The 26,102-nt window shown below is 41.7% G+C and overlaps 2 long non-coding RNA genes across 4 annotated transcripts in view; one reads left to right on the forward strand and one right to left on the reverse strand.

Moving 5' to 3' along the window:
• LOC150041029 (uncharacterized) overlaps window positions 1-25,030 on the forward strand; it is a 48,994-nt gene extending 23,964 nt beyond the window's left edge. For both annotated transcript variants that reach the window (XR_016533825.1, XR_016533826.1), the window contains exon 7: window positions 24,992-25,030. This is a non-coding gene — a long non-coding RNA (uncharacterized LOC150041029). The remainder of the gene's footprint in view (window positions 1-24,991) is intronic.
• A 4-nt stretch (window positions 25,031-25,034) lies between these two features.
• Window positions 25,035-26,102, reverse strand: part of LOC150041030 (uncharacterized) — a 51,727-nt gene continuing 50,659 nt past the window's right edge. For both annotated transcript variants that reach the window (XR_016533823.1, XR_016533824.1), the window contains one exon: window positions 25,035-25,143. This is a non-coding gene — a long non-coding RNA (uncharacterized LOC150041030). The remainder of the gene's footprint in view (window positions 25,144-26,102) is intronic.

Genomic DNA, 26,102 nt, shown 5'->3' on the forward strand with positions numbered 1-26,102 from the left:
CCTAGCCAAAATTGCCCCTTCTCACTCAAAATGCACGTACCCCCAGCCCCAACTGGGTCAACAACCTGCTGTCACCATAGTCCAGATGCCCATTCCTGGTCATATGCTATTTTTAGTGCCCAGATGCAAGGTCCCGAGACCTGACTATGTGCCCCGATATAGAATGATTTCCTGTTGACAAGCCAGCTTTAGGATGTTTGGTTCTGACTGGCTGATATCTCCAGGGTCCTGCTGCAACATCAAAGATTTCCTGCTCCCAGATCCTTTTGTGGTGTCAAGCCCCCCTGCACCCTGTAATTATCTCCGGTGCCTGACAGCAATTCCCTCTTCTCTATCCCAGGAGAGATTAGCCTGTCCACATTGATGGACATTAAATCTTGCTTTCTTCTACATGACTTATGTCTGTATGGTTTTCTGGGACAGTGTTTACAAAGCATATTCCTGCTTAGTTTGAATTAAGAGTCCCATAGATGATGGTGTAAAGATGACTAACGATTTTTTTCTAGTCCTGGGCTTGAGCACTGTCTTTGGACGTTCTCAAGGCTAAAGCTCTACCACTTGAGCCACAGCACCACTTCCGGCTCTTTTTTCTACGTATGTGGAATCGAACCTGGGTCTTCATGCTAGGCAAGCACTCTACCACTAGGCCAAACTCCCGGTCGCAGATGGATGATTATGACTTGGTTTTCAAAGTCTTATCTTCACATAGTCTCCTGAGTAGTTGGGATTACAGGGGTGAGCCATCAGCACAGGTGCTTCATCAATTCTTTCTCTGGTCTTATAAAACACCAACCCAAAAAACCCGCAGAAAACAGAAAAGAAACCAATTAGCTAAGTCTGTTTTGTAGTAAGCAGCAACTGGTTTTAGGTTCTATTTGTCAACTCTTTGTAATTTGGTATAGTACTAAAATTTTATAGTAAGGCACCTATTCTGTATGAAATTCACTCTTCTGATGTGAATTACTGAGGTAGTTTCATCATTTCCTGTCTAAGTTCACTATTATGCACCAAAATACTAACTTGTATTTTTCATTAAAGAATTTATTAAGAAAAGAATTTATTAACACTGATTTTTACATCATATTTCAAATGTCATATTAATAAACAAGTATTCAAGAAGGGAATCTCTATATACAATCACTGGCACATAGGTTTTAGAACATAATTAAAATTAAGCTGAGGATTTGTATGTCATAGATACATATTAATCTATGTAATAAAAACATGTCTATTGAGTATATAGCCCATCATAGATTTTTATGTCTATGTAGTTATGTTTATATCTCCAACTAACTTGTATTTATATGGAGTGTGGTGGTATTAATCATCAGAGTGTCCACACAAAAATCACATAGGTCCTTAACATACATGAAACAAATAGCATATCTGGGATATCTCACAAAGTGAAGTGTCACAAGTGGTCAGCAGGGGTTAATGGATAGAGAAAAGAAATATTTTCTATTTTCCAGGCAACAGTCAAAACTGCTGCTATCTGCTGTCTTTGTTCTTTGCATAGTGGGGTGGGGGGGAAGAGATGAAGACACTGGCCTAATTTTCTATCAGCCCCCACCCATTAGACAATGGTTCTGGTTAGCTAAAATCTCTGTTGCTTATTCTTTTAAAATGTAGGCTTATTGACACAATAGGTGGCCTTTAGAGCTTCCATTCCTCAGATAAGCCTCTTAACCCTGCTGTTTCTAACCTTTTGCACTGAGAGCTGCTAGTTCCCCGCCCTGCCCCCCACCATTTTAAAGGAGAGTGGATTTAGAAGGCTAGTTCTTTAACTCCTGGATTTGTAGCATTTAAATTTGTTCGTTTATTCTGAGTGTGGTCCCTTTTTTGTTACCAAATTTTTATTTATTGGCTTCAACTTTTTTTTTTTTTCCAAAGTCCTGGGGCTTTAACGCAGGGCCTGAGTGCTGTCCTTGAGCTTTCTCAACGTTAGCACTCTGCCATTTGAGCCGCAACATGTGGCTATGTATGTGGTACTGAGGAATCAAACTCAGGGCTTTGTGTATGCTAGGTGAGCACTCTACCACTACATTTCCAGCCTGTTATTCTTCTTTTATCTTATAGTCTTGGGACTTGAACTCAGGGCCTGGGCTTTGTTCTTGAGCTTTTGTGTTTAAGGCTAGTGTTCTACCATTGTTGTGTCCATTCTCGAACCCCCCCCCCAAAAGACCACTGATGACCGAAGTCAATGCAAAAGCAAAAGAGTTGTTGATTGCAAGCTCCAGCTTGGTCCTTTGTGTACTTGGTTGCCCAGTGATGCTCAGAGGCCCTGAGTTCAGTTTTACAGATTTTATAATGCTAGGTAAACAAATGTAGGGGAGTTCCAGCTTAACATACACATACTTGGTTGACATTTAGGTTTTGAACATAACAGCATAGTTGGCACATTCGGATTGGCTCACAATTCAAATTTCAAAATCAAACTGCAAAAGCTTACTTCTTGGTGGGTTAGTGAAGGGAGTTAGTCAAGGGGTGGATGCCTTCTTGTGATTTTTCCAGGAAAGCAAAGGCCATCTGGAGGTTAAGATGGCCGCTTGGTTCAACAATAGTGTCACTTTGGCTCTACATCATTTGAGCCATAGCTCCACTTCTGGCTTTTTGTGGTGAATTGGAGATAGAGCCTCAAGGGCTTTCCTGCCTGAGTTGGCATCAAAGCAAATCCTCAGATCTCAGCCTTCCCAGTAGCTAGGATTGCAGGCATCATAAGCCAGTAGTACTGGTAGGATCCACCTCTTCCCTCTAGGCCCCATCTTTTTGTGTATCTAAAGATGGAATGTGAAGGATTGAGTCCTGCCCTTGTCCCCAAGGTCAAGCTGAGCACCGGTGCATGCTCACGTGCTTGTCCGCAGGCAACCTTGGTCCCCAGGGGACTATGGCCACCACACCCAAAGTGGAGCATTCCACCTGGGCCTAGCCAAAGATACCTTCTTGGGCCCCCAGGAGACTAAGACCCATTTTTTTTTTTTTTGCTTCCTTGTTAAGCTCTAGGTAAGCCTACCCCCAAAATCCAGTCCCTAGCACAACTTCCAATCACACAGGAAGCTCTGTTCCCCTTGCTGTTCCTCAATAAACAGTCCTCGTCTGTTGAGGATCGAATCCAGCCTATTCCTTTTCCATTCTCCATTTTCCTTGCAGTATCTAGCTTGTTATTTTCAAAAAAAAAAAATGCTATCATTAAGTACTTGTACAGAAGTTATAGTTCCATGGGCTTGGCCTAGTGGTAGAGTGCTTGCCTAGCATGCACGAAGGCCCGGGTTCAATTCCTCGGTACCACATAGAAGAAAAGCCAGAAGTGGTGCTGTGGCTCAAGTGGTAGAGCTCTAGCCTTGAGAAAGCCCAAGGACAATGCTCAGGCCCTGAGCTCAAGCCCAGGACTGGGGAAAAAAAAAAAAAAGTTGGGGGAGGGAAATGGGGTCATGAGAAAGGGTATCAATGTTTGTGAAGTAATGCACCTTCTATCTGGTGAGTATGATGTAACCCTTCTATTAATTACAATAAAAAAATCTAAAAAAAAAAAGTTATAGTTCTATAAGTCAGGATATGAGTACAATGCTTCTTGATCAGTGTCACCCATTCCATCAATCTCCCCAACCCCATTCCTAAGCTCTAGTTACAAAGTCCAGTTTTTATACATTGAATATAGTGAAATTTGCTCACCTTTCTCTCCATTTGTCTTTTTTCCATTCACACACCCCCCCTTTCCATTTCTGGCTATTTCTTTTGATAAGCAGTACATTAGTTTCTCCAAAGATTCCTTTGGAATCCTCTCATAAATATACCATCCTTTTGTTAGTTTTGGAGTATGAGTCTAGGACCCTGAATCTGTTATCATGCATGTTTGTATTTTAGATCTAGCTTCCACTTATGAGAGAAAACATGCATGGTTTGTCTCTGAGCTAGACTTACTTCAGTTAACATCTTTTTTTTTTTCTAGGACCATCCATTTCCCTGCAAATGCCATAATATTCTTTCTAAAGAATGAATAAGATGTCATTGTATTTATGTGCTACATTTTCTTGATCCACTCATCTATTTAGGGCATCTGGACTGTTTTCATAACTTGGATATGGTGAATAGTGCAGCAGACAGCATGGATGCACATTTGTCTTTACAGTGTTGTATCCATGTGAGTTGAAAAAGAAGAGCAGCACGCATTGAGAAATTTGAAGCTCCTTTATTAAACCCGGAAGTGGAGACTTGTTATTGCCAACAAAGATCTCTGTTGAAGGGAAGCTAAGTAGGGGATTTAAAGGCAGAAACTGCATATTTTATGTATGTACTAAGGAGGTTAGGTACTAACCAGATAAAAGAGATAACTGGGGCTACAAAGAGATGGCAAGATGGTGGCAATTTAATTAATTTAAATCAATGTGACAGTTACAGGGTTCATGACCTAGATGGGTTGTAAAGTGGGGGGAGGGGGTGGTCCTGATGGCTCTTATTGTAAAACTGCAGGTGGCCAACTGCTATAAAACTGGTGGCAGGGGCAACATCTGAATAAATGGCTAAGAGTGGTATGGCTAGATCTCAGGGTTGTGTTCTGTTTAGTGTTTTAAGGTAGTTGTGCCTCCTGTCTATCCCTTCCTGCCTTCCAAGATAGCTATCAATTGACTATAGTCAGAATGGCTTAGGCAAAGCTTATAGCTACAAAATGGAGGAGTCTGGAATGCCTAGCCTTTAGCCTGCTGTCCGTTTTCTAGGCAGCATCTCACAGAAAAGTACCTTTGCATGTTACAACTGTCAAATATGTATGTATCACTTAAATTCAGAAATGATGATATAAGGATAGCTTCAAAAGTTACATGACTGGGCTGGGAAGTGTGACTTACTGATAGAGTGTTTGCCTTGAGCAAAAGAAGCTCAGGAACAGTGCTCAGGTCCTGAGTTCAAGCCCCAGGACTCCCCCTACACCCAAAAAAGTTCTATGACCCCCATCTAATTGAAACAGAGGAAAAGACTTGTTTGCCAGGGATTGGGGTGGCGGAGGGGAAAATAGGGGTTGTTTACTAGGCCTGCAGCTTCCATTTTACAAAATGAAAAAAAGTTCAGGAGCAAGGTTGTACAACACTGTGAAAATGATAGGACTGAACTATATGCATAAAATCCATATAGTTAAGATAGTGAAAATTTAAGGGAAGTCTTAGACCAGAGGGCAAATAATAGTAATAGTGGAAAGGCAGGACCGGATTTTAATTAAAACAGCCATTTTGGGAAGATGACATTAAGAACTGTCTGGAAATCCTTGGGGTCTTAGGTCAAAAACTGTAGGAATGAGGACAGGGAGGAAAAGTTTAGGAGATTAAGCAATCTGGGCTTTACTATGCTCTGTTTGATTTTTATCTCAATTCCGGTTCTGCCTGGTGGCTCTGCTGAAGTCATACCTACTTACGCAATTCCTGATAGCCCCTGTGGGGGTCAGGGAGGGGAGTTGAGCTCATCAATGAGTAATCTGTCCTAAAGGCCTTGCTCTTCCTTTATCCTCTGTCACTGCTAGTTTGGGGCCAGGAGTGGAGACTTTCTGGCGCCTTTTCTGGTATCTTGAACAGGATGTTGCAAAAGAGACCAAAAGATCTTAAGCCTTGAAGGCAGATGCCTTAGGTTAGATAGCACCAGTTTATCCAGAAGCATTCCTTAAATGATTAACATGCTTATTGGCAGAAATGACCAAAAGGAAAGGACAGCTACAAAATGAAGTATATCACCCTGATTTTAGTTAACCATGGGCGCAGGCCAAAGGAATTTTTGAAATACCTGGCTTTAAACATTCCATTAAGTAGTCATAGGCTTTAAAAGAAAGCAGTACATGATTGCCTTTGATGTAACCCTCAATTTTTTTTTTCCATCAGGGTTCAACAAACTGGTCAAAATCCAACCCATTATATGTTTTTGTATGGTCTGTGAGTGATAAATACTGTTAATATGTGTGTGTGTGTGTGTGTGTGTGTGTGTGTGTGTGTGTGTGTGTGTGTGTGTTTGTTTAGAGGAATAGAACCAGTGCTTTGTGCATGCTGGGCAAGTACCTTACACTAGGCCACACTCCTAGCACCATGTTAACATTTTTTCGGGGGCGGTTGAGGGGAAGTTAAACTGTGTGTGTGTGTGTGTGTATTTTTATTTTTGTCTTTTCTTTTTTGGTACTGGGGATGTGTTATGTCATTGCTTTTATTACTATAATTAACAGAGTGGAGTAACTTCAAAGCCCTAAAATGTAAAGTTGGGATGCAGCATCAGCTTCCTGGGCCTTCATAGCCTTATGTTTGCTAAGGGTTAAGTGCCTAGCTTTATTAAGGACTATTTAATCATTTCCTTACTCTACTTTTCTTTCTGGGTTAGCCTTTGGCCTCTAACACCACTTCTTTCTCTCCCACTTCCCCCAGAACTTTAAAGGCTCAAAAGCACACAGTCATGTAGAATGATGTTTTATCAAAATGAACTCCAAGAAATAGAAACAAGAGGGTTTTTTGTGGAGTTTTTTTTTTTTGTTTTTTTGTTTTTCCCTTTTGACACTTTTTTAAATTTCTATATCTCTTACAGGTAAGTTTAACTGATGTGGGGGGAGGGGAAGCACAGTGAGATGGCTGAAGTAATTCATGAATGATCCTAGACACTGTTGTAAATGAACAAACAAACTGAGGGGGGTATCGAGGGGGGGGGAAACTGGGAGAAAATGAGGGAGGGATTGATACTGTTCAAAAACAAATGTACTCATTACCTGACTTATGTAACTAACTCTAACCCCTCTGTATATCACCTTTACAATCAAAAAAAAAAAATTAGTTCTTTTGGGACAAGCTCCATTTTTCTTTCAAAACACAAACTATTCCCCAGTGTTAGACTTTTGGTACCTTAACTTGGACAATCCGTAAGGCTTCCTTTTCTCTGGTAACCTTTTCATCTTACTGTGTCTACCTATGTACTTAGAAAAGACTTCTAGCTGGCAGTTTTAGATAGCTAGCCCCAATTAGGTATCCCAATCCTTGTAAATAGCATTTAAGTGGAGAGACACTTAACAGCTTTGTTAGTTGTTTCCTGCATCAATTGAGTTTAGAGCTTTATATATTTATTAAAAATGAACAAGGAGGAGCCACAACTCCTTTAAGTCTAGCTACTCAGAAGACTGAGATCTGAGGATCGCAGTTCAAATCCAGCCCAGGCAGGAAAGTCCAGGAGATTCTTACTTCCAATTAACTACCCAAAAGAAGCTGCGGCTCTGGTGGTAGATCACAAGCCCTAGGATCAGCAGATATACACACAAAAAAATAGTCAAGGGTGAAGTAATTATCATAGAGCTATGAATCTCATCATACTTCATGCACTTTTCCTGCTAACAAGTAATTGCCATATGTCCTTTCCCACTGTCCTTTGTCTTCTGTTTTCAACTCTGTGCCAAGGCATGGCTTTAAATTTCTTCTTTGTCTCTCTGTCTCTCTGTCTCTCTGTCTCTCTGTCTCTGTCTCTCTGTCTCTGTCTCTCTCTCTCTCTCTGTCTCTGTCTCTGTCTGTCTCCCCCCTCCCTCTCTCTTTCTTTCTTTGTCAGTCATGGGGCTTGACCTCTGGGCTCGGGTGCTGTCCCTGAGCTCTTCAGTTCAAGGCTACTACCCTACCCCTTGAGCCACAGTGCCACTTCTGGTTTTCTGGTGGTTAATTGGAGATAAAGAGTCTCACTGCACTTTCTTGCCCAGGCTGGCTTTGAACTGTGATCCTCAGATCTCAGCCTCCTGAGTGGCTAGGATTATAGGTATGAGCCACTGCTTCCTGGCTATAACCTATCTCTTTCCTGCAGCTCCTAAAATCTTTATTATTGATATTAATATCATATTGATTAATAGTTAACATTGATAATATGGTTAACTGAATTGGAAAAAAGGTTTTTCGTTAGTTCTTTTTTTTTTTGCCAGTCATTGAACTCTGGGCCCGAGCACTGTCCTTGGGCTTTCTCAAGGCTAGAGCTCTATACCACTTGAACCTCCGCTCTACTTCCTGCTTTTTTCTATATATGTGGTACCATGGAATTGAACCCAGGTCTTTATGCATGCTAGGCAAGCACTCTACCAGTAGGCCAAACTACGGGCCCAAAAGATTTTTTAAAGATCAATGCTTTTTACTCAGTTTAAATTTAAACCCTCAGCTCATAACATTGTATAACATAAGGAAAATTTGGTTTATGTTATTATATATTAATATTATTTATTAACTGTAGGCAAAGAAAATGTGGGGACTGGGAATGTGGCATAGGGGTAGAGTGCTTGCTTAGCTTGCATGAAACCCTGGGTTTGATTCTTCGTTACCACATACACTGAAAAAGCTGGAAGTGGCATTGTGGCTCAAGTGGTAGTGTGCTTGCCATGAACAAAGCTTAGAGACAGTGCCCAGGCCTTGAGTTCAAGGCCCAGAACTGGCAAAAAAAAAAAAGGTGATATAGAGTGAGTCTGATATCTTTTGTGGGTTTCCTAAACCTAACTTTAGCCTTATATCCCATCTTTAGTGTTCTAGCAACACCTATGGAAGTTACTATGTCCATAAACCTATTATTCCCAGATACAAACCTAAGCAGACTCTGGGCAGTGCCTTCTGGTGCCTAGGTTGGTAGAATAACTGGTCCCCCCATACTCCCAAGGTGGAGCTCCTACTGCTTTGATCAAAGGTATGCTGTATCTTCAAAAGAAAAAAAAGATCTTAGTCCTTTGGGACAGCTAGAGCTGTTCTGGGTTTGACAATATCCCTTCGTGGCATGAAGGATAAGTGTTTTAAGAGGGAAAATACCAGTCCACAGCCTGTAGAATATCAGCTCAGCTGGTGAATCATTGTAAGTCCTATCAGTTTTTAGGTATGAATACTAAGATCTGAAGTTCAATGTGAGTGAGGTAACTGGTCCTCAGTCTCCCTACAACTACATGAAAACCCTAGCAAAACTCATGAGCCCTTCACTATTTTTTGTTGTTGTTGTTGGTGGTGGTGGTGGTTATGGGGCTTCAACTTTGGGCTTGGGCATTGTCCTTGAGCCCTTCAGCTTAAGTTTACTGCTGTAGCATTTTGAGCTACAGAGCCACTTCCAGTTTTCTGGTGGTTAATTGGAGATAAGAGTGTCATGGACTTTAATATTGTGCTGGCTTTGAACCATACAATCCTCAGATCTCAGCCTCTTGAATCGCTCTAGGATTAATAGACTTGAACTAGCTGGGGCCAGGATGCCTTTTGATTTTTTTTTTTTTTTTTTAAGCCAGGACAAAGATTACTAGGAGGCAATCTCTTTTTTTGCCCAAAGTATTTCCTTCACCCAGCTGTGATTACAGGGTTTTGTTGTTGTTGTTGTTTTAAGGTCTGCTATTATAACTTTTACTTGGTACTTAACACTTTTGCTTATTTGTTGGCTGGTTACAGTTATGTGTGTGTGTGTGTGTGTGTGTGTGTGTGTATGCACCCCACCCCCCAACACACACATGCACTGGTCCTAGGCCTTGAACTCTGGGTCTGGATTCCTCAGAAAAAGTGGGAAGTAGAGCTGTGGCTCAAGCACTAGAGCACCAAGAGGCTCCGAGACAAGACCCCAGGCCCTGAGTTCAAGCCCCAGGATGGAGACAAAAAACAAATTCACACAGTGTTAGGACTAGAGCATGTGGTGAAGGAAGGATGCTTATAGATCTTGACTTCAAGAATGTGTGCATGGGGTCGGGAGTTTGGCCTAGTGGTTAAAGTGCTTGCCTAGCATGCATGAAGACCCGGGATTCGATTCCTCGGTACCACATACATAGAAAAAAGCAGGAACTGGTGCTGAGGCTCAAGTGGTAGAGCTCTAGCCTTGAGAAAGTCCAAGGACAGTGCTCAGGCCCTGAGCTCAAGCCCAGGACTGGCAAAAAAAAAAAAAAAAAAAAAAAAAATGTGTGCATGAGTTTTGCAGTGAATAGAGAATGCCTTACATGTCATCTGAAGGAGCAATGAGCCTGAAGCCCCTTTTGTTTGTGTTGCAAGTAGTCAAAGGAGCTTTGTGTTATCTACATTAAGATGATTTTTTTTTTAATTTTTATTTTTTGCCAGTCCTGGGGTCTGAACTCAGCCTTGAGCACTATCCTTGGACTTTTGTTTCCTCAAGGCTAGAGCTCTACCACTTGAGCCACAGCACTACTTCAAGCTTTTTTTTTCCCTATGTATGTGGTACCGAGGAATCAAACTCCGCTCTTCCTGTGTGCTAGGCAAGCACTCTACTAGTAGGCCAAATTCCTGGGCCCCCACTTGTGGTTTTTGAGTGTTGTATTGGAGAAAAGAGTCTCACGGTGAATTTTTTGCCCAGACTGGCTCTGACTTCGATCCTCAGGTCTCAGCCTTCTGAATAGCTAGGATTATAGATGTGAGCCACTGGCACCTGGCTAATTTTTAATTTTTTTGTAACTTTTTTTTTTAACTTTTATGCTGCAATGTGGAAAATCTTTCCACATTAGAAGCTTACAGGTTGTTTTTATTCATTGGTGTTTTCCTATCTAGAAATGTCTAGGTTTTCATATTGTCTCACAGCTTTCTAAGGAAGTCTCTACTACTAGACCTGATAGAAGAAATCAAACTTCCAATTTCAGTATGAATTTATGAGGATTTATCACTAATAACTGCCGCAAAGTTGTACTTTTCTTTTTTGTTGTTGTTGTACATAGTTTTTGAACTTCCAACTCCTTGGAAGCTATAACACTCACCCCTTAGTAAAATAAGTTATTTTTATGGGTAATTTTTGTATAAATAGGAAAGAATTACTTAGGCTTTGTTGTTTGACTTCAGCTAAACTGACAATTCTCTACTGTGGTTCTGAACCTTCACCTTAAACACTGGGTTGTATTTTGTCATTTACTAGGTAAAGGTGAAGTGACCTCACTGGTTGACTAATTCCAAGCATTCTGCCTATGATGTAATTTGATAAGGTCAAACAGATTTGAATCTGAGCATTGGTGGGACAGCTACCTTCACAGTTTTTCATTATTAGTAACTTTGGAGTAATTTGATGTTAATGCCATAAGCTTTCCCTGCCCTTCTTTTTGCTCAGGGTTCCTGTTCTACCACTTGAGCCACAGCACCACCTCAGCTTTTTCTGCGTAGCTGGGGAGTCTCATAGCATCAATTCAAGTTTTTGAGTGTTTTATTGGGGATAAGACTCTGGGGGTGGGGAGTGGAGGGCACTTTTCTGCCCAGGCTGCAATCCTTAGATCCCAGCCTCCTGAGTAGCAAGGATTACAGGCATGAGACACTGGTGCATGCATACATACATACATACATACATACATACATACATACATACATACATATATACATACATACATACAAATAATCCTCCCCTTCCTTTTTTTTTCTTTTTTTTGCTAGTTCTATGGCTTGAACTCAGGGCCTGGACACTGTCCTTGAGCTTTCACAAGGCTAGCACTCTTTCACTTGAGCCACAGCACCACTTCTGGCTTTATTTGTATGTGTGGTACCAAGGGATCCAACCCAGGTCTTTGTGCATGCTAGGCAAGCACTCTACCACTAGGCCAAACTCCTGCTCCACCCCCCCCCCCCACTTTTTTTTCTTTTCTTTTTTTTTTTTTTTTAAGATGGGAGGGCGTGTACTAGAGTTTGAACTCAGGGATTACATACTGTCCCTTAGCTTTTCAGTTAAGGCTGATGCCCTACCACGTGAGCCACACTTCCATGTCCAGTTATAGGGTGGTTATTTGGAGATAAGAGCCTCATGGAGTTAATTGCCCAGGCTAGGTTTTAACTGAGATGGTAAATCTCACCCTCCTGAGTAGTTAGGATCTATGTGAATAATACTCTATTATATGGTTTTACCTTTTTGTTTATCCTTCAGAGTACTGGCAGAATGCCATTAAAGCACAGACTCTGTACTTATCTCACCTGAGTGTTATATGGCACTTTTGTGTTTAACATTGCAACTGACAATTACATGTCTGTATAAAATGCTGGTGAATGATGAAATGATGTTATTTTTCACATGTTATATTCTGTATTTATTCTTTGGAGCAATGTCTAGTCAGATCCTTTGCTATTCAGATTGTTAGTAATATATTTTATGGAGTTCTAAGGTGTTTTTTGTTTTGTTTTGTTTTTGTCTGTTGCGGGGCTGGAACTCAGGGTCTGAGCACTGTCTTTGAGCTCTAAATGGGAAAAATTTAAAAGAAGAGGTTGTAAAAACAGATAAAATAAATTGGGAAATTAGGGGGGCAAGACAGAACAAAAATGTACAACTTTCTGACTTGGACAAATGTTTATCTCCCTTATTCTCACCCCTAGCCTTGTTGAAAAGTCCACATGTGGTGCGGGTGGATTTTAGTGTCAGTACTTTTTATTTGTTGTTTAGCTATACAGACTGCATAGTATCCTTAGACACTGCGACACTGCCATGTAGGAAATGTTGATTATCAGGAATGCATTGTAATAATAGTTCCTGGTCTTCCCCATCAATTTTAAAAAAGATGTTTTTATATCTAAGGTCAGTCCATTCAAGAACTAGCCTTAAGCTGGGCGTGGTGACTTAAAGCCTATAATACTACTTACACAGGAGGCTGAGATCTGAGGATCATGGTTTAAAGCCAGCCCAGACACTAAAGTTCATTAGACTCTTATCTCCAGTAACCACTTTCAGAAAACCACGGAAGTGGTGCTGTGCCTTCCGGGGTACCCTTGAGCTGAAGAGCTCAGAGACACTGCTTAGGTCCAGAGTTCTAGTCCCACGATCAACAAAAAAACAGAAAGAAAAAAAAAAAGAGCCCTAGCCTTAGTTGTTAATGTACAACTGTTTTACTTAACATAGATATTAAAAGTATTTATTCATTTGCTTGCAAGTATTATGTATACTTAATTATAAATCTAAACATATCCAAAATTTATTTTATTTCTTTTTCCTTTTTTTTTTTCTTTTTGTGGGTGCCTGTCCTGGTGCTTGAACTCAGGGCCTAGGTGCTCTCCCTAAGCTTTGTTGCTCAGGGATAGTGCTCTACCACTTGAGCCACAGCTCCAATTCCAGCTTTTTTTGGTGGTTAAGTGAAGATAGTTCTGCCTCTTCTGGCATTGACTAATGATCCTCACATCTCAGCCCCTGAATAGCTAGGATTACAGGCATGAGCTACATTTGTAGTTTTTTTTTTTTTTTTTTTTTTTTTTTTGTCTTGTTTTGGTTTTTAAAGCAACCTAAAGCCAGGAGTTGTGATGTGGACCTGTAATCACAGCACTTGGCAGGCTGAGGCAAAAAATCGCACATTTGAGGCCCTTGGGGGCTATATTAGACCCTATCCCAAAATAACCAAGAAAAAAAGCAATGTACATATAATTTTCTACCTAAGGTTCACAGTGTTGATCTTTGGGCTCAGAGAATGGGTTTCTGTGATAATAATCTCCCCCGCTCTCCCCCCCCCCCCCCCCCGCCACGTCGGTCTTGGTGCTTGAACTCTGGGCCTGGGCATTGTGCCACTTAAGCCACAGCACTGCTTCCAAAAAATGATTTTACTTAAGGAGAACAGAATGATAGATGCAACCCGCCATCTTGAGAATTTTAATAGTTAGCCAGATCGTGGCCTGCTTGTCGGTGTTTACACTTGCTCTTACGCTCATGTGATCTTGGGCACAAAAACCTTGGACTTTTTTCCTCTTGTGTAAAATAAGAATGCTGCTTGACTTTAATGATTAGGTGGTGGTTTGAAATGTGAAGGACTTAATGAGATTTTTGATATCAGTTGATTAAAACAGGCCTGGTATTCCAGGGTATGGGCGCTGTCCTTGAGCCTCTGTGCTCAAGGCTAGCATTCTACTACTTGAGACCCAGAGCCACTTTCAGTTTTTTTGTTTTGTTTTGTTTTTGAGTAATTAATTGGAGATGAGAGTCTCACGGGGACTTTTCTGTCCATTCTGGCTTTGAACCATGGTCCTCAAAGCTCAGTCTCCTGAGTAGCTAGAATTACAGGTTTGAGCCACTGGTGCCCAGCTAAATACTTAATATTTTAAATGGTCAGTGGTGATCTTAAGATGAAGAAAGTCAAACTGACTGTTCTAAATAGAACAGTATTATGAAATCACTTACTTTCATTTTTTCTTTCCTAGAATAGTATAGGAAACCAGAGGAAGCCATTAGTCTATGCTCTGATCAAAAATGAATTGCCTTTGGTCTTTGCTCCAAATAGAAAGCTGTTAAAAAGTTACTATACCTAGCAAAAGGTTATATTAAAAACTTTGAATGAAATGTTGGCATTAGAATTGGATTTGAAACTATTCTTACTGATTACTAATTATATTATCTAGGAGACAACAAATGGTAGGATTTTTTTTTTTAAATCCAAGCTGCTTTTTTTTTTCTTTTGGTTGATGTTTAATGTTTCTACAGAGAAATATAACATGTTTCTTGCCATTTTGTTGTTTTCCTCTGCTTCTTTCCTCATCAGAGGTTTACTAAAATAGTCTTCTAGTGATTTTTATTCAACACTGTGTTTCCTTGACCTCGATTATTCTCTCCAGATTATAAGCTTCCCTTTCATATGCTTTGTTTAGTGTTCCTGAATTCCCTTAGATTTTGTTTCTATGCTTTCTAACACATTACTGAACCTCACTAAACCCGAAATTCAACATAAAATGATTAATTTTCAGGAATTTCATGAAGATACTTGTAAAGTGTATCTTAGGCACTGTGTCAACTACAGCTGTTACTGTTAGTTCTTTGGGACATTCACCACGTGGCACAAACAACAGCAGGCTGTGGTACCTGGGAGGACTTCACGGATCCAGCAGCAACCTGAAGCGGTCCTCCTTGGAAGAAATCCAACTTGGATAAATATAATACAACCTGCTAAGTGTCCTAGCACTTAACAGGTTGTATTATCATTGTCCGAGTCTATGGCTCTCATCAAACAGACTAAATTCCTTAAGAGCAAGGACAGTGCCTTATTCATCTTTGTATTCACAGTGCCTAATCCGGTACACATTGTAGGCCTCATTAAATGTTTGTTGAATGAAAAAATGAATCATCAACAGACATTAATTGGGTGCCTACTCTGTGATCTCCATGGGCCCAGCTTGTTCTCCCCACCAGTGGCCTACAGCAGTCAAGCTCTCCTCAAAATGCTTACTTCTGAAGTTCACTCCTGTCTTCTACAGGTGGCATTGTGTTATATAATGATAGCCAATTCCTTCAACTTAACATACCAGCTGATTGATCATACCTGCCTGGATTGTGTTTTCCAAGAAAACATGCTAAAGTCAGGACTGTGTCAGGATTATAACTGGTTAAGTGATATTGCAGACGATGTGGACAGGAGAGAGTGGCCCACATGTATGTCATGCTGATATTGTGTTTTCTGTGAAACATTGCCTAGATTTTACCCTTGGCTACTTGCAAATATTTCATAGCTGCTTCTGCTGCTCCTAATATAACTGCTGCCACTTGCTCTCTAGGTTGTACCAGAGAGATCAATGTCTGAGCCCAGACCTCATCCTTACTTTCTGGGCTTGGTATTCACCATTTAACTCTTTTCAACATTGTTTTAGTTATTCTCTCATCTGCACTGATAAGTAGGCTTCCATTTTTCCTATTTACCAGGAATAACTTGTAATAAGTTAAAAAAAAATTGAAGGTGCTTCATCATTGCTGTTCCATGAAAAGACTGCTTGTTGATATGATTATCAGAATGTACATTAAATCTCCTTGTTTAGGGCCCTACAGCCCTACAGTCTTTTAATAAGGGATAAAATTGGGAATGTTTGCAGACCATAAAGCAGAAAAGGGGACAGGAGTGTAGCCTAGTGGTAGAGTGCTCGCTTAGTATGCATGAAGCCCTGGGTTCCATTCCTCGGTACCACATACTTAGAAAAAGTTAGAAGTGGTACTGTGGCTCAAGTGTCAGGGCCTTGAGCAAAAAGTGTTCAATGACAGTGCCCAGGCCCTGAGTTCAAGCCACAGGATTGGCAAAAAAAAGAAAGAAAGAAAAATCAGGAGAAATTGAGAAGGAAATCATTATAGATATGGGAACAAGATAAAAAAAATTGGGGGTGAGTGATACATATGAGAGTTGCAGGATGAAACCTATATCTTAGTAGGACATGGGCTCAGGGTTAGTCTTTTTTGGGGGGGAGGGGGGCTTGAACTCAGGCCTGAGCACTATCCTTGGGCTCTCTCAAGGCCAGAGCTCTACTATTTGAGTATGTGGTACTAAAGAATCAAACCCTGGTCTTTGTGCATGCTAGGTAAGTACTCTACCACTAGGCCAAGCTCCTGACCCAGGGTTAGTCTTAGATGAGCATAGAAATAGGGGAGGATGGAGTCAGGCGTGGTGGATCATACCTGTAATTCTAGCAACTCAGGATACTGAGATCTGAGGATCAAGGTTCAAAGGCAGCCCGGGCACAAAAAGACTTGAGACTCTTATCTCTAGTTAACCTCTAGAAAATGGGAAGTGGGACTTGGCTCAAGGGTAGGGGGTAGCCTTGAGCTAAAGAGCTCAGGGACAGCACCCAGGCCAAGTTCAAGCTTTATGACCCACAAAAAAAGCAGGGGGGGGGGAGTTTGGGAGTGTTGCCTCGTGGTAGAGTACTTACCTAGCATGCATGAAGCCTTGGGTTCGATTCTGCACTACCACATAAACAAAACTCCAGAAGTAACACCACGTATCAAGTGGTAGAGCTGTAGCTTTGTGCATAGAGCGGCTCAAGAATGGAGTCCAGGCCCTGAGTTCAAGACCCAGAACCAGCAAAAAGATTTAAAAAAAAAAAAAGATGGGTGAGGCGGGAGTTTGGCCTAGCAGTAGAGTGCTTGCCTAGCATGCACAAAGACCGGGTTTGATTCCTCAGTACCACATATATAGAAAAGCGAGACTGGTGTTGTGGCTCTAGTAGTAGAGCACTAACCTTGAGGAAGGCCCAAGGACAGTGCTCAGGCCCTGAGTTCAGTACCCAGGACTGGGGGGGAGGGGGAGTAAAAAGCGGGGGTGATGTGAATAAGCAATATAACTTTGCAGATGTGGTGAAAATGTGTAATTGCAACAGGGTGCCAGTGGGTCATGTCTATAACCTAGCTACTTAGGAGACTGAGAGCTGAGGATCTCAGTTCAAAGCCAGCTCAGGCAGAAAAGTCTGTGAGACTTCTATATCCAATAAACTATTCAGAAAAAGGCAGAAATAAAGCTGTGGTTCAAGTGGTAGCGCCCTAGCCTTGAGTACAAAGAAGCTCAGGGACAGCACCCAGGACCTGAGTTCAAGCGCCAGGACTGGGGGGTAGGAGGAAGATGTGTGATTGCACAGATGGTTGATGGAAAAGAAGCTGAACAGGGATAGGATTATGGAGTTAGAGCTGCTGGAGCCAGAAGTCTAGAGGGTGGAAATGAATCAGAATCATTAAGGAATATCTAGGCCTAAGGGCTCCAGGACTCCAGAGGGACAATTAAGAAGAGAGCTTATGGTATGCCATTATCAAGCTGAGAAACCAGTTTGAAACTAGATTTAAAACTCAGGAAGAAGCTGGGCAGGAGTTGCTCATGTCTGTAGTCTTAGCAGCTCAGAAAGCTATGATCTGAGGATTTTGGAGGCCAGCAAGTACTATTACCTATTTCAGGCTTTAGAATGAAGTAGTTAAAGAAAGCTCATACGAACACATGAATAGATAAATAGCAAAAGCAGTTTTTGAATGCCAGTCTAAGGTCAGGACACATCCAATTTAGTGGCTCATATTGTAGAATTTCCTTTTGCTGTTAGTGAAAAGAGCTAGGAATGAAAACAGAGATGGCCCTTGGGATATGGGAGAGAAAGTAGAGAAGAGTCAGACCTTTAACATCACAGTTTGGGGTGGTTTGTTTGTTTTGTTTTTTTTTTGGTGTGTGCACTGAACTCAGAGCCTGGGCACTGTTTCTGAGCTTCTGTGCTGGTACTCTACCACTTGAGCCACAGCTCTACTTCTGACTTTTTGTGGGGTGGTTAACTGGAGATAAGCATCTCATGGACTTTCCTGCGTGGCCTGGTGTGGAAAAGTGATCCTTAGACCTCAGCCTCCTGAGTTATGGGATTATAGGCATGAAACAGTAGTGCTTAGATCTTTGAGACAGGAGCTTGCTATGGAGCCCAGGCTGGTCTGAAATTGACAATCCTGTGCCTTTCCTTCTAAGTGCTAGGATTATTGTTGTTGTTATTCTCTTGAGCACAGTTTATTGGGATAGAATCCCAATCAAGTATTTAAATAATCCATCTCCTGAGTTTGGCCTAGGGATAGAGTGCTTGCCAAGCATGCACAAAGACCCGGGTTCAATTCCTTGGTACCAGACATACATAGAAAAAAAGCCAGAAATGGTGCTGTGGCTCAGGTGGTAGAGCTCTAGCCTACCACTTGAGAAAGCCCAAGGACAGTGCCCAGGCCCTGAGTTCAAGGCCCAGGACTGGCAATAATAATAATAACCCAGCCCCTTCTATAGGGGCTGCTTTATTCTCACTTCTAAGGAATCAGAAGACTTAATGGGAGAATTATAAAGGAATGAATCAGGAAATATGACTATAGTTGTTTGATTTCAGCTTCACAAAACATTTAACAATGAGATTAGTCTCTAGGGACCCACCCCAGACCATAGGTGGTTGTTTTTAATTGCATACTTTACCCTAATGTTTTTCTGGTATGTGTATATGAACTATTCTCATAGCTTCTTGCTGCACAGCAACAACAAAATCTCTGAAATGTGGTAGAATACTTGCTCCTTTAGGCCTCCCAACAGCTAGAAGGTCCTGGGGGACTGGGAATGTAGCTCAGGGGTTAGAGTGCTTGTCTAGCATGCATGAAGCCATAGGTTCTAGTCCTCAGAATCACATGAACAGGAAAGGCCAGAACTGTGCAAGGAAGAACTAACTGCTTGGGAGAGAAGAGAATGTAAAAGATCCTTTCATAGAAGAGATTCAGAACAGGAGAAATTCCATTACATGAGATTCATATCAAAGCTATGAAAGGAGCCAGTGTGTCATGCCTGTAAACCTAGCTGCTTAGCTGAGATACCAGCCGAGGCAGGTAAGTCCATGAGACTTTGTGTGTGGGAGGGGAGTGGGGGGTCCTGGGGCTTGAACTCTGGGCCTGGGTGCTGTCCCTGAGCTCTTTAGCTCAAAGCTACTACCCTACTCCTGGAGCCACACAGCCCCACTTCTCATTTTCTAGTGGAATTGGAGATCTCATATTCCTTAGTTTCCTGGGCTGGTTTTGAAACGCAATCCTATACCATCCTTGGTAGCTAGGATGACAGGCATGAGCCACCACATCCAGCAAGTCCTTGGGACTCTTATCTCCAGTTAAGCGCCCCTCCCCACCCACCGTGGTCAAGTGGTAGAATGCTAGACTTGAGTCACAAAGCTCTGGGGACAGAGCCTACGCCCTGACTTTGAGCTCCAGGACCAGCACCAAAAAAGCTATGAAAATAAGTGTTCCCTATGTAAGTTAAAGTGCTTGATGGCAAAATCTGCCTGAGGCTGGTTAAACACTTTGACAAGGAGTCCCATACCAAAAGGAGCCACTGATGAAACACCAGCAGACAACAGTCCTCTTAACTGAAGATAGCCACTGAAGGGAAGCTGGATTGAGCATATTGTTATTAAAAAACCTTCCTAGCCAGGGGCTCACACTTCTAATCCTAGCTGCTTTGAAGGCTGACATTTAAGGATTGTGGTTTGAAGCCATCTAAGGCAAGGTACCTCCAATTAAGCACCAAAAAGTTGGAAGTGGCTCAAGTTAGAGCACTAACCTTGAGCAATAAAGTTTAAGGACAGCACAGGTCCCTGAGTTCAAGCCTCAGTACTGGCAATCACAAAGTACTTTTGAATGATTCTCAATACACTTATACAAATTTTTGTACAATATAAGCCTCATTTCCAGACCCTGGATACACATTTTGATGAATTTTCCACTGAGCAGAGGCTCAGACTTCTGACCTCTAGAACTCGAATGAGTCAAATGTGCTGTTCTGCTATTTGGGATCAACCACAGGAAATGACTGTAGGAAGAGGAACTTGTTTGCAAATCCTTTCAAGCTGCACCAGTGCTCTTAAGAGAACCTTGTCATTTTCACAGAGTAAACATTTTAACTTGGTTAGCATGAATTGTTTCATTCTAAACAGCCTGAGATCTCTTTGAAAATGTTATGAAATAAACACAAAAGGTATGGTATACTTCTGGGGTTTTTTTGTGGTTTTTTTTGCTAGTCCTGGGCTTGAGCTCAGGGCCTGAGCACTGTTCTTGGGCTTTCTCAAGACTAGAGCTCTACCACTTGAGCAATAGCACAACTTCTGGCTTTTTTCTATGTATGTGGTACTGAGGAATGGAACCCTGGTCTTCGTGCATGCTGGGCAGGCACTCAACCACTAGGCCAAACTCTCGTCCTGTTTTTTTTTTTGTTTTAATTGTTTTGTTTTTGCCAGTCCTGGGGCTTGAACTCAGGGCCTTGGGCACTGTCCCTTCTTTTTGCTCAAGGCTAGCACTTGAGTCACGGTGTGTATGTGTGTGTGTGATGTAGTACTACTGAGGAATTGAATCCAGGGTTTCATACTGCTAGGCAAGCATTCTACCACTTAAGCCACATTGCCATCCCAGAGCCACTAGTCATAAGGGGCATTGCCCAGTGATCCTGCCATCCCTGCTCTAGGGGGTTCCTAAAGCTGGTTGAAATAATGCAGAATACTAGGATTGGGGACAATGAGAATCACATGGGTGCCACTTCTTACAACTGGGGCCATGAGTGACCAGAGAATGTGGTAGGTGCCCATGCTAAGAGAGAGGACAGATAATTTTAGCTGTTTAGCAATATAAGCCATTCTAGGGATGTTGCCGGTTTTCTTGAACAGCTGGGCAAGGGGCCAGGAGTTTGGCCTAGTGGTAGAGTGCTTGCATAGCATGCACGAAGACCTTGGTTCAATTCCTCGGTACCACATATAGATAGAAAAAGCCAGAAATGGTGCTGTGGCTCAAGAGAAAGCCCAAGGACAGTGCTCACGCCCTGAGTTCAAGCCCAGGACTAGCCAAAAAAAAAAAAGCTGGGCAAGGACTAGCTGTTGTAAAAGCAGGTGGGAGATGGTGTGGGGGCATTCTAGGGAGAGTCTACCACAGGAAACTTCAGTCCCCCTTGCTCCCCATTTTTTTTTTCAGTCAGAAACAGAAAACAGCAGCTTTATGAAGCCACAAGACTGAAAAAGAAAAAAAAGAGGGAGAGACTGCTACTTCTGAAAACTCTAAATGCAAACATTAAGTGAGGCAGAACTTTGAACTTTTAAGAACTCAGCAAATACTAGGCTAAAAGCACTTGTGAGCCCTAGCTCACTTATTAATTTATTAATAAGATACTGAAGACTTAACAGGCTGAGGATTAGCTCAGTTAGAAACCACAGGATTACTAAGGGTGAGAGCCCCACAGCACCCCGGGTTAGATCCCCAGCTCCAACAAAGAATGATAGGTAAAATAAACTTGGTTGGAGGGTACCACAAATTAGAAGAAAATAAGCCAAATAAATCTAGAAAAAGCCAGAAGTGGTGCTGTGGCTCAAGTGATGATGTTATTCTTGACAAAGCCCAAGGACAGAGCTCAGGCCCTGAGTTCAAGCCCCAGGTCTGCTCCCCCTCCCCCCGCCAAAAAAAAAAGAGAAAGAAAACTGGGCTGTAGATGTGGGGGGAAGAACAGAGTAAAAATGAATTGTGCTGCTGTAGAAATCATATGTAGTCAAATTGAGACAACTGTCATGATGTTACCCAATTTGAAATTCAAATACATTGCTATAATATCAGCATACAAATGTGTTAAATGGCTTTGTGGCTCAAGTTGTAACTGCAAATTGGATAGAGTTGTGTCAGTTGAACCTTTTAGCTTCTGGCCTTTTGTAGTTAGTTGGAGTCTTGACAGATTTTCCTGTCCTAGTTGGCTTTGAAGTGAGATCTTCAGATATTAGCCTCCTGAGTAGCTAGGATTAGGGGTGAGAGCCACTGGTGCCCAACTTTGGAGAACTTTTTAACAATAGAAACACTATTAGTTTGAACATAGAATTGAACAGAAAGGATGCTTGAGTTGGATTTATTCTTCAGGATGAGCCAGCATGCAAAATCCTTCAGGAAAGGAAATAATAAACCAGAGCTGTTTAGGGTCTGGCAATCTTTTTGCTTCCATAACAGGCCCAGAGACATAGAAAGAACACTAAGCTAAGAAAAGATTATTTTTTTCTTTTCTTTCTCTCTCCTTATTTTGGTGTGTGTGTGTGGGGGGGGGAGGTGGGGATGACAGTCCTAAAGCTTTCAGATCTCCATCTTTTGAGAAGCTAGGATTACAGGCATGAGTTACCTAAGCCTGGCCTGACAAAGTTCTGGGCAATTGTCCTTGTAAGGTTGGGTTGGAAGGCAGGCACAATTCCTGTAATCATTGGTTTCTCCTTTTTAGAATATCTACCAGATATTTACCTTTCACTGTATTTTCAAAACTGATAACTTAATCAGGCCTCAGGCTTCATAGATTTTGACATCAATGACATTTAGGAGAAATCGAAAGCAGAACCTTTGAAATCAGATAATAGGGAGAGGCTGAAGTACAAAGAAGACAGTGACAGAAATGAGCCTGGAAATGATTCATGGGGCACACAAAAACCCCTAGCCTTTCTGATACAAAGACCACAGATGGCCAGCTTGCATAACAGTGCTAATTGGTTCTAAAACAGTGCAAAAGGGAGGAGGGGAAGGAGCCTTTGGGTATGGATTGGCAAAACCCCCAGTATTGCTAAGCAACAGAAATGTCAGAATTCCCCAATAACTTACACATATACACAATTTCTACATTTTTTTTTCTTTTCCCCCCTTATGGTGCTTTAGATAGGCCCCAGGGCATGTGAGGGATACACATTACCAACTGGCCTACACCTTTAGCCCAGTTTCTTTCAGTGCTTTTGTTTTGTGGGTAGCAGAGCTGGGACTCAAACATAGGCTTTCCCAATGAGCCTGATTATACTCGGTGTCTGTCTTGTTAATAAAACTACAAATAAATCTAGGACTCCACAGTTGCTTCCTAAGGCCTTGTGTTTGCTTAGTTCAAAGTCCTGCCTCCCTTGCCATTTGCTTTGGGATCCAACACCAGTAGCCATCCCATCCCCCACTTGCTTTACAGTTGGCAAGTCAGCCCCTGTTATTCTTTTACTTTGGCGGGAGTGGGGGGTTGGTCCTGGGGCTTGAACACAAGGCCTGAGCATACTGAGCAAGCACTGTGCCATAGGCCACATTCCCAACCCCTGCACACCCTTAAAAAAAAAAAAAAAACAAAACTGTTTCTAGACAGCTAAAATTGTTTTCCTTTCTCCATCTTCTGGTGGGTGCCCAACCATATTCCAGGCACCCATGGCCCCAGTGTTAAGGTGTGGCATCTATTTATGTTTCCTTCCTACAATTACAGAAAAGCAAATCCATTAGCTCTTTAGTATATTTAGTAACCTCTTTATCATTTAGAGTAAGGCGGTATTGTGCTGAGACGTTGAAGAGCACCCAGCTATAACTGGAATTTGAGCCTTATTTAACAGCTAACTATATATATATATATATATATATATATATATATATATATATATATATATATATTTGTCGAGGGGCAGTCATGGGGCCTGGGCACTGTTCTTGAACAGTTTATTTTTGCCAGTGGCAAAAGTTTATTTTCCCCAGCGTTTGGGCCTCTCATCTTATCAGACTGAAAAACCTCCCTACAGCTGTCACACTAAATCGTCTGTCAGCTTCCAGCAATCTGCTAAATCTTGCAAAGTTCCTGTTTCTACTGACAGCCTTTAACAGTGGGGGTAGGGTGAACTCTTCATTCTCATTGTTGGGGCTTGTCCAGTGCAAGCAATATAATTTAAAAGATACACCAAATTTAGGAAAATGGAGCTGAAAGTTCATTAAATATAAAGAACCTACGTGGAATTGTTAGCTCACACCTTTAATCCTAGCTACTTAAACAATAAGATTGGAGGACTGCCAGCTTAGGAAAGTCCTGAAGGCTCTTATTTACAATTACAAGTGCCAGAAGTAGAGCTGTGGCTCAAATTGTAGAGTGTTAGCCTGAAGCAGAAAAGGCCTGGCAAGACGAATAAAAAAAGACAAATAAAAAGCGCACACACACACACAAATGGTCACTAGCCAGCCAGGCACCAAAAAACTGCACCAGACAGAAATGGGCAAGTTCTATATTTGCGTACCTTGTAGCCTAGAACTAATGTCCTTCATCAAATTATTATGCACGCATTATAATCAACTAACCTAATATATAAACAATAGTAGTTAATCAAACTTAATCCTATGAATATTGTGATTATTTAAGTTTCTGCTTTAAGCTTCACTTGGCTGTGCCACTCCAGCTTTCCCTGGAGGCTAGTAACTCAAACAATAGCTACTTAGGCATTCAGCTCTTTTGCCTGAAAGCCATTAATGTGCAAGTACTCCCTGTGGAAACTTCAATTTGGCATCCTGAAAGGCAACCCCAGGAACCCAATTTGAAAAAAACTTAATCCTCAGTTGAACTACTTCAGGATTTTTAAAGGGAGAGTCACTAGTTTAATAATGTACTTTTTGCAAACCTTGACAACAAGCAAGTGGTGACATTACAGCGAAAAATACAAGGTGCCAATAACTTCTGAGGAGGGTGAACTCCGAGGATCAAGCTTTACAGCCAGCCTGGCCAGAAAAATCTGAGACTTATCTACAATTAAGCATGCCTAGCATGCATGAAGACCTGGGTTCAATTCCTTGGTTACCACATACATAGAAAAAACTGGAAGTGCTGTAGCCCTGAGAAAGGACAGTGCACAGGCCCCAAATTCAAGCCCCAGACATGCTGTATGTAGTATGGAGAATGAAATCTATATCAGATATTTCAGAAGTCTGATTTATTCTTCAAGTATCCTCTTGTCAGAGTACTTTTTTTAATCACAGATATTAAGTACTTTTTTAATCACAGATATTAAGATGACTTTATTTCTTCTACTTGCAGCACGGGATCTAGACTTTTGAGATCAAGCCTTCATCCCTTCACTGAGATTCTGTTTCTTCCTGTTTATTCCGTCTTTATTCCTCTGGAGATCATCATATATACCTGTCAGCCACAGCAGAGCAATGTGTAGAGTATGATGTTTTGTTTTAATGCTGCAGAAGACAGGAAAAAATAAAAAAAAATTAAAAATTAAAAAATGTCTGAAGATTGGTCATTCACACATTCCTGATGGCAGATGCCTTAAGAAAACTAAATAAATGGTGAAAACAGAGATGACTCAGTACTGCCAAAGAGAAACAATAGTTGTCCCCTACTGTCACTACCCAAATACGCCCTTTTCAAATGTCAATGGATAAAAAGGAAAATCAATGGTGATGAATGTACACAGCTTACAGCTTTAAATATTGGACCCAGCGGGAGAAGCCATACCCACACACCAACAATAGAGACATACAAAACATATTTAAATAGATAAGGGTGGGGGGGGTCTAGCACTGGGATGCTTGCTAACTTTCATGAAAGGAATTAGGCCACATACACAGGAAGTGGTGCAGGTGAGATATTAAAAGACCAGGAATTCCTTCCACTCCACTCATATTACCATATCAATAGCAGAAAAGGGCTTCCTTGCTACACCTATGGCTTAAAATGAGCACTCTAGCTAGGGTAGGGGCCTAATGGCCTGTAGTGGTTTCCAGGTAGGCACAGAAAAATAGGAGTAGGATGGGTTACTTGCTTCTTTCCTCGTTGCTATGAAGATGCTATTAAGATGCTGCCTAGAAAGGGCAATATAAAACGTAAGCAAAGCACAGGACAGGCTGAGTGCTGAAGATAGAGAATATTCCAGCCAGAGAGAACAGCTAGAGGGAGGAGGCAACAGGTATCAAGAGAACAACTTGGCTTTAACCAGACACTGGGTTTGAAGTCATAGAAGCAACTGGAAGATGGAGGCAACTCCTAGCACCTGCGGGCAGACAGGCAAGTGGATTCTGACAGGACAGTATGGTCGAAAAGGGCCTGCCTTGTGTCAAAAAACTAAGGGACAGGGCGAGAGATCTGGGAAATAAAACCATGTCAGCTCTGTGGAGGGAGGAAAACAAAAACCATGAAG

Source organism: Megascapheus bottae, chromosome X (genome assembly GCF_031878675.1).
Source record: "Megascapheus bottae isolate mThoBot1 chromosome X, mThoBot2.hap1, whole genome shotgun sequence".
NCBI lineage: Eukaryota > Metazoa > Chordata > Mammalia > Rodentia > Geomyidae > Megascapheus > Megascapheus bottae.